The sequence below is a fragment of the Alosa alosa genome, chromosome 4, assembly GCF_017589495.1.
Source record: "Alosa alosa isolate M-15738 ecotype Scorff River chromosome 4, AALO_Geno_1.1, whole genome shotgun sequence".
Taxonomy (NCBI): domain Eukaryota; kingdom Metazoa; phylum Chordata; class Actinopteri; order Clupeiformes; family Clupeidae; genus Alosa; species Alosa alosa.
Window position 1 is genome coordinate 36,223,051 of NC_063192.1, and position 9,525 is coordinate 36,232,575.

The window sequence follows — 9,525 nt, forward strand, 5'->3', positions numbered from 1 at the left end:
TTTACAAAAGGTTTTTTGACGAGAACACATGCTTTGTTACCCCAGTATGTTTGTGAACTAACGTTAACGAGCTTAACGTTACAGCTGTCTGATCATTGACTCAAACTAACACCACAGCACAATCGGTTTTCACTAACGTTAACTTTATTCATCAAAATTAGCCTTTTTTCAGTCATCAGCTAAAAGGAAAATTTTTGGAACTATTTCTGACCAGGGTGCTGAATCAAAACCACACCAGACAGATGTTAGGCTTTAAATACAGAAGGCTAATAATCAGGCTGCAATGAAAATCTTTCTGATCGTCAAAACCACACCAAGATAATTTTAAATATGAATAGCCTCAAAAAGAATGTGTCTCTCCACAGCAAGTATGTGTCCTAATAATTTCTATCTTAGCGACTAGGATAGTGAATGATTTCACTAGCTAAGCACTTAATATTTTGCAAAACTGTAAAACACAATTAAAGTTTCTTTTCAGCTTATCCATGGTTTTTTTTTTGAGCGTGTAAATCGCGATAGAATATTTAGGCCTAGATCAACCGTAGGCCCAGTGCTCAAATGCGTGGGGAGCCAGAGGGAGCCGAGCTCCCATAGAGTGAGGACTGGCTCCCATGAAAGCAACAAAGTAAAAAAATCTGAGGGGTCTCTCATATCTGAAGGTGTCTGGCATTGCAATTTAATCTTAAACAACCGCTCATTATCCATCCCTAATGCGATCTCTTACCATTAAAGACGTTAAATTAAAATATAGGCTACTACGGGACGTAGACCTACCCTACGCTCTTGAACGCAGCATGACACTTCACCACCACACCACTAGACTATATGAGCAAACCCTATACGATCGTTTTGACAGCACTCGCAAATCTGAAGAAGTCACCCTGCTTTGATGCGAGTGTTTTGTCTATTTACATAGGCGTTCATTGGGCTAGCCTATATGGTTTGATATGAGCTGAAAAGTCCTATTTGCTTTTGAACTTGCGCTTCACCTCTTCTATGTTGATTGACAAAGCCATAAATTATGGCCCATAATGCCGCCTACAATGATTGTGTTGTCTGATGATCTGTAGCTATCCTCTGCCATTCAGAGCTCCAGAAAGTTCCCAGATATTTTGAAACACCTGTTAGTAATCTCTGATGTCGGAATATTCAATGGCTACCCGACAACATCTCAGTGCAAACTCCAAAATTGTTAGTCTATTAATTTTCCACGGTTCAACCACTAGAACATAGTTTGGCTGCAATTGCTTATAATTTCTGCCAGTTAGTGCTTTTCCCTTGTGTATAAGTTATACTACATGCATTATTGTGTTTGACACTGAGGATAGCCTATCTAACGGTGGTCTGGTTCAAATGAGTCACGTTGTGAAATTGAGAATGGCACAGACTAAATCGTTTAGTCTATTTCTTTGTATTGTGAAATTGAAATGAAATATGGACTATTACAATCAATAATATGTTGAAATTAATTAAAAGCAATCAATTTCTATGAAAAATCTATGTCTGTTGTGTGCGTGTGTCAAGGTAAAGCCAAGGCCTACTGCACAATGGCATATATTTATGCGCCCTAGGCTATTTCATCGCCTTGTTAGGCTATGCACGGGGTGTGCCAACTTTTTATGAGATAGAGAGACCCCCTTAAAGACAAAAAGATAATTCGAGCCCTGCGTAGGCCTACACACTTGATCGCTATCACATAGATGAAACCACGCTACGGTTCTTACAGTAGCCTAACTGACTCACGGTCATCTCTATAACTGTTCATTTTTAGTAGCCTATATTTAAACCTATCCATAACCCTTTTTTGCTATTTGACTCATCATTTCACCTACAAAAATATAAATAATGTCAGACAGCGAATTAGTAATTATTTAAAAATATATATAATATTTTAAAAAAATCTATCTCCTGCCAGCAGGGGGTGCACCCCCCTTCCCGCGCCCTTGGATTTGACGCTAACGCAGCCTATAGCTGCTACAGTGCCCACTAACATGGATGCTATAATCTACATCTACGTGAAATAGTAGTGGAATGTCACTTACCTGAAAAACTGGAGCGAAGTCTTCTTAAAGTGTCGGTTAGTAGGCTTCAGTTAATAGCAACCCATTTTATGTCAGATATTTGAATAAACATTTTCAGAAAGGATGTGGTGTGTAGGATCACAGCCAAGACATAATTTCGGAGTTTCCTTCACTCAGCTAGTGACGTCGTCTGCTGCCTCGACACCAGCCGTCAATCAAGTTGACCACGCCCTTAATTATTCATACATTTAATATCTAAATGGAATCTACACTAACGAGTTAGAAAAAAATTCACCCCCCTCACAGTTGTCAGGTACTCGGGAACTACCAACAAATACAATAAAAGTCCATGGGACCACGCTGTAAAAGCATGAATTTATGCTGTGAAAACGGACATTTTAACATGGGGGTCTATGGACATTTGCTCCCTTTTGGGACCTGCCCCTAACGGATTTTCGATGTATAGCAATTTTTTGCATTTCCGGGTAGGCTTCATTGTTCAAATTAGAATGTTCCCGCTTGATCGCGACGTGAAATACCACCACAAAACATTGTTTGCGAATCGGTCTTATTAGGAGTCCTCGCTTAAGCTGTCACAGACTCAGGCGCTACTTTTAGGGCTAAAATGCTTCCTGAATTACTCTTAGTAAAAAAAAAATAGGAGTCCTAAAGTTACGAGTGACGAAGTTACGAGTACAAGCATCTCATATCAAATGACTATGGCATTACGCTAAGCAACATAAATCCCATAACGTTACAGCAACATCTCCTCCCTATGACCTAGCTAGCTAGCTTCTAGCCACACAAGAAATGAATGATGTTAAATCTCCGCTTAGCATTCTAATAACAGAAGGGGCACATTTATGTGGACCACTACAACATGACTCATTATGTCTGTAACTCTATAAAACACTTACTTTTAATAAAGGAAGCACACCATCCAGCACATACAAATTGAAACCGATATTTTAGGTACTTGGCCACGAACTCAAAACGTGTCTCTCTGAAGCTCTGTTCTAGAATCTTTGCCCTGAAGTCTGTTCCAGTTGCTAGGCAACATCAAATAAACAAAATGAGAGTCTTTTCAAGGTATTAAAAGTGTACATGTGATTACGAATGGATGTGTGTGGTTTGCAATTAGAATAAACAAGAAATAACATTTCCAATAATTTCCCATGATAAATTACATAATATTTGCACCTTCCTTACTTGTGAAGCTCACACCGTATTTCAAGTACACTAGTGAAATGTAATACAAGCGTTGCCACCTAAGCGTTCAGATGTAGTCTATTTAACTTTAATGTGACATTGCTTGCTTATTCTTTCTCAACTCCATGCTTTTAGGAAAACAATTTGTTTATCATAGTTCCCTCTTCAATGGCGATTACCAGTTCGTTTTTGTAACAGAGATAGCTGTTTATTGTCCCTAGGTTTACAGAAACACCTATTCATATTAATACGTAGCCTATGGAGTGCTGCCGACCACTGTTCATTACGGCCCAGAATGCCTTGCATGTCTTTGTAACAAAACAACACAGTAAAACCTAAATGCCCGTAAACATATGCATTTGCATTTTTAATAATACTCTCCCATCACGATATTTAACAATAATAAAAAATTTAATTTGATTACCGTCAATGTGAAAACAACTCTATTATGTAAGCTATATATAGCTACCGTTCTCCTTGCTATTTCAGTTCGTAAGTCCATACTATCCCATGGCAGAGCAAGGATTTCATGATTGGGCAAGGCTGCCCAGAGACATTGTGCATACTTGGAAGGCATTGTGATAGCAGTACAACTCCAAATGTGAAAGGTAATAGTTACCAAATATGGATGGGTGGTTTGCCAAATGATGGAAACTTTTGGAATGTTTTCTTTTTTTTTTAGCTTATGCACCCTCACATTGGAGTCCCGAGTTCAAATACAAAATTTGGTATCGATATGTGACAGTGTTCCTGAGATATGGACGACTTCCTGTTTTGGAGCTTCGCCGCCGATTTCGTTTGGCTGTGACGGGCAAACGCTTTCGAAAATCAAAAATCCTTCTGGTAACTTTTGTGAGGCTTGGTCCAAGGATAATGTACGTCATGTTTCGTGGCGTTCGGACCAAATTTGTGACCTGTGAAAATTTAGTTTCGCTTTCTGTTCAATCCAATATGGCGAACGAACGACACGTCCACCTGACGTCATCTTCGCGAGCAACTTACACCGGTACTCACCGGACGTTTTAAAGTTGGAACGATGTCTCTGTCTCAAAGGGCCTAGGCGCTAGAGCTGACAAAATATTAGGGAGATGGGAAAAATAAAACTTAAGAACAAATCTAACCGCAAGCGGTGATTTACGGGGTCCGAGCAAAACGAACATGAGGTAGCATAGCTTTTTAGTTTTACACATGCTTTGATTGTTTGGACCCAATTGTTCAAAAGAAACGTGATCGGATTTCGGTTATCGGATTTCAGTTACCAGATTTCGGCTATCGGATTGGATCAAATCTTGAAAATGGGTTGTTCAAAGGGAAACAAGGATCCTGAAATTGGATTAGATCACATAATCTATTCTTGGTTTTGATCTGGATAAAACCTTCACTTTGTGTTGTTCAAAACTTTTGAGTTGGATTGGAATAAATTTGATGCATAAAATTAGGATTACCCTGTGCTATAACGTTAAAGCATGCTAACCTCCACAAACCAATAGTATTCTAACAATACCCTATTCTAGTGTGCTAACCTCCACAACCCAACAGTATTCTAACAGTAGTATTCTAGTGTGCTAATCTCCACAACTCAATAGTATTCTAACAATACTCTATTCTACAGGACTATGCATTTGTCATGGATAAGATGAAGGGTCTGGAATGGAAAATAATGGAAGGCAGTGTTTCCCACAGAATGGAATTGTATTTGTGGTAGTAGGTGAAGGGGGTGGGTTCTGTGTTGGAGTCAATAAGATGAACAGCCTATACTTATGCAGTTATACTTTCCTTGCACGACAAGTCCTGACAAGTAGCTGTAACGTTATAGTATGCTAACCTCCACAACCCAACTGAAGGAACTGTAGGGGGCGATGTGGGTCGAGGTAGAGTGAGTGTTTGTGGCGATCAGGCAGAGCCTCGGTCAGAAGGCTCAATGGTATGGAGTGATGACACGGAGATGGCAGGTTTCGGTGCAACACAAGTGAACTTTATTTGAGTTTCAATTCATCTGTTCTTTTGTTCTTTACTTGTATGTGTGCTGCATCAAAGACAATAGAATTAAGGGCTTTATGAAAAAGAGTACAGATCTGAAAATGTGCACTGTTAATGGTATCCACCTAATAGTGGTTGTATGGTTGTTATCCAAGAAAAAAATTACTCATAGGAATATAGGTGATATAGGATAAATGGGCTAAGTGGTCGAACTTTATTGGCCTATATCTCTGAAATGGAACAACATATCCAAATTATTTTGATAACTTTTGTGAGGCTTTGTCTAAACATTGTCTGTGAGAATTTTGGTGAAGATTTGATAATTTTTGAAGCCTGTGAAACTTTTTATGATGTTTGGCTTTTCTCTGAAATTGTGGCAAAAGTAAAACATTTTAGAGCATAAGACCAGGGTGAAAAAGATGCATCTGAATGTAGAGATTAATATAATGCAAGAATTTTGAGTCTAGGTCAATCTGGTAAGGAGAAATAAGCGTTTTTGACAAGAGTGCCACCTTTGGGTGCAGTACCCTAAATTTTGGGTTATGGGTAGTTGGGGGTACTGGTAACAATACTTGAAAATGTCAAGTTTCTAGGACTTACGGTTTATAGGAATATAGGTGATCTAGGAAAAAAGGCCTAAGTGGTCTAACTTTATTGGCCTATATCTCTGAAATGGAACAAAATATCAAAATTCTGAGCGATAACTTTTGTGAGGCTTGGTCTAAACATTGTCTGTGAGAATTTTGGTGAAGATTTGATTATTTTTGAAGAGTGTGAAACTTTTTATAATGTTTGGCTTTTCCATGAAATTGTGGCAAAAGTAAACATTTGTAGACCATAAGACCAGGGCCAAAAAGATGCATCTGAGTTTAGAGATTAATATTATGAAAGAATTTTGAGTCTAGGTCAATCTGGTAAGGAGAAATAAGCATATCTAACTTTTTTTCCAATAGCGCCACCTTTGGGTGTAGTACCCCAAATTTTGGGTTATGGGTAGAGGGGGGTACTGGTAACCATACCTGAAAATTTCAAGAGTTTTGGAGTTAGTTGGAGTTACGGTTTAGGCTGCAGTATGACTTTTACAGAATTTTGGCAAAAAATGAACGGTACAGAAACAATAGGGGTCCTGCAGCTACACTTAAAGACAAGCTGGTGTAGACTAGGCTACTAAAATGCACCGACGGTAGTCTTGGCTATGTGTAAAGTAAGCTATAGCATTTCATGCACGTAAGTTCATGCATCTGTCAAGTTAGCACAGGGCCTCGCATCCCCCTGCGACGGCTCTGCATCTCCTCCTAAGACAGCGAGGAAAAAGTTAAAATAATAATAATAAACGTAAAAAGCGATAAACACGGGAAAAGTTGTTTGTTTCGGTCCCGGTGATTATTTGTGAAATTGTGCAAACGACCTTTTCAAGGCATTTCAAGGAAGGTGTCGTAGAATGCAAGCTCCCAAATTGACCCAGTAGCCTACAGAAGGCATCAATAAATTGTTGGGACTGGGGAGGGTCATGCGTTTTTTCTCAATCACTTTGGAGGGTCATAGAAAAATTTCTTGCTGGCGAGGGAGGGTCCGCGTCTTTTTTGACTACAGCTCCCCAAAACTCGTCCGAAGCCCCTTAAATAAATAACGAACAGTCCCTAATTGATTATAGCCTGAAGGCCTACACCAGCAATTGTTGAACATTTACCTGTACAGGACATTGACAGTAGCCCAACCTAACAAGTAGATGTTGTAAAAGACATCAAAAGACGCAATTAATCAGAAATAAATAATGTAATCTGCATCGCTTTATTTAACAAACTGCAAGCAACAAGAGGGTTGAGTTAAGCTGTGAGGCCAAACCCAAGAGCAGAGCCTATCTGTTAAGGCACTTTCGATAGGGTATATGGTAACGAGCTGTGTCGCCTGGAAAGACAATAGAAGATGCTTTCTGAAGAGCACAGCCGAAGACGGCTCTGGTCATCCCATACCCTCCCCCCACTTCCTGTAGCCTACCATTATGACTTGTTGCCGTTTTGGGACATTAAGCTTGAGGAGGAGAGACGCCGGTGCAGCTCAGATGTCTTCTTAATTGTCTTTATTCTTTAGTAAAAGGTGCAGAACATTATTAAACTTTGACTAACATTTCGATGTGTCGATGTTTTTGACTAACGAACAATGTAATAATTAATAATGTTCTGCACCTTTTACTAACAAGGAACACTTGTTATTGAACTAATAACAGACGTGTGTCGAAAATTGACTTTATTTTCCATACGGAGAAATAACATATGCAGAGTCTAACCAAGGTCAATCTTGCCAAAAAAGCCCTCAACCAAAACGTCTTATAAACAAGTATTGCCAGGAGCAACACCTTGCAAAAAATGATAACAATAGACCTAGGCTTTTATATGGCTCTGCTCCTGCCTAGATTTGAACTCAGAACTGCCTGAAAGTTGCAGACCTGTTCTGGAAATATGCGCATTAACCCACTCGACTGCCAGACTATCTGCTTCGAGTAGGCCTATTGGGTAGGACTGTAGACTACACTGGTTGCTGTGGCACAGTCTTGAGTGACTGAATTCGTTTTTCTTTGTCATATGAATGCTGTCATTTTGTTAACATTACTGTTAAGGAGATGCTGTAGGCAAAGGCTATATTTAACCTCGTTAGTGCAGTAAAACAAATCAGAACTATTCACGAGGTTTCTGGGCAGCATATTTATGTTCTGTTAGCAAGCAAACTTCTCATGACTGCCGACAAAGTAGCCTACTGCCAGCTGACGAAGCTCTCATTTTAAAACATTACTGAGAGACAGGCACTGTACAATCAAGACATCTTGCCACTGAATCCAAAACTATGTTTAACATTAAAGCTTATAGGCTACAGTGGACTAGCATGTTGCAGGGGCTGCTAAAAACACAGAGAAACCACTGAAAACTCGGCCAATCACAGCCCTTGCTGTCGAATGCTCCGTCCGGTTCGACCGTGGAACGCCACAGCAGACTATGCTGCCCCCAAGCGGCTGCAGTTGTGCTTACATTTCACCCAGCTGCGTGGATCACCTTGATGGTGAATGAAGTGTCAATTCTTAACTGGGACCCACTGTATCTTGGATGTCTTAATTCAGCCTTTGTGAAATACCCCTCTGGTGGACATTAATGTTTACATCAGGTCATGGGGTTATCTGGTGGACATTAATGTTTACATCAGGTCATGGGGTTATCTGCTGGACATGTTTACAGGCTCATCAGGTGGTAATCCTTCCATGATACCATGACTGCAGACTTGGAGTTGTGTCAATCTACAACAGTGTTTCAAACTCAACAATCTACAACAGTGTTTCAAACTCAACACTCTACAATCATGTTTCAAACTCAACAATCTACAACAGTGTTTCAAACACAACAATCACTAATGTAGCAGCGGTTCCTGCAGGAGCAGATGTCCATCTAATGGCCTCTTAACCCCCAGCACTATGTGCTCCTATGGACAGGTCACCCAGCACTATGTGCTCCTATGGACAGGTCACCCAGCACTGTGTGCTCCTATGGACAGGGCAGCCTGACATTATGACAGCACAACCCCTCTGTAACCACAGCACCATGGGCTCCAACGGACAGGGCAGTGGGGGGTAGCGCAGTGGGCTACAGAGCTGTGAGCTGTGCGGACTGTCATGGACACTGGTATGTCATGAGCGGACTGTGTCACGGACACTGGTATGTCATGAGTGGACTGTGTCATGGACACTGGTATGTCATGAGCGGACTGTGTCATGGACACTGGTATGTCATGAGCGGAATGTGTCACGGACACTGGTATGTCATGAGCGGACTGTGTCATGGACACTGGTATGAAATGTGCACCAGGCGTCTGCTGTGCTGCTGGAGCCTGTGGACCGCAGGCTGAAGGGGAAGAGTTGCCCTAATGAGTCATTGATTGCTGGAAATGAATGTAATAATTTATTCATGGAAATATCAGATCCGACTGCCCCTGGCTCAGCGATGAAACGGAATGCTTGTGGAAATTCTAGAGGATGCTGCACTGTTTGTCCCTGACACCTCCATGCAAGTGGTGTAGGGTGGGGTGGCTATGCAAACATATGTTCTGCACATTACAAGGGTAGATTTGAACACCTGCCGTCAGTCAACAGCACAGATCATAAGTGTATTAGCAGTTGCTTCATCTCACAGACCCTGAAAATACATTAATTTTACAGGATACCGCAGAGGCGATACTGCAGAGGCTCTGTTTGGCTGGGAAGATTAAGCCGGAAGGATTAGGGCAAAGAATTAACATCTTCATAAGTGACATCAATAAAGACCTCATGGTT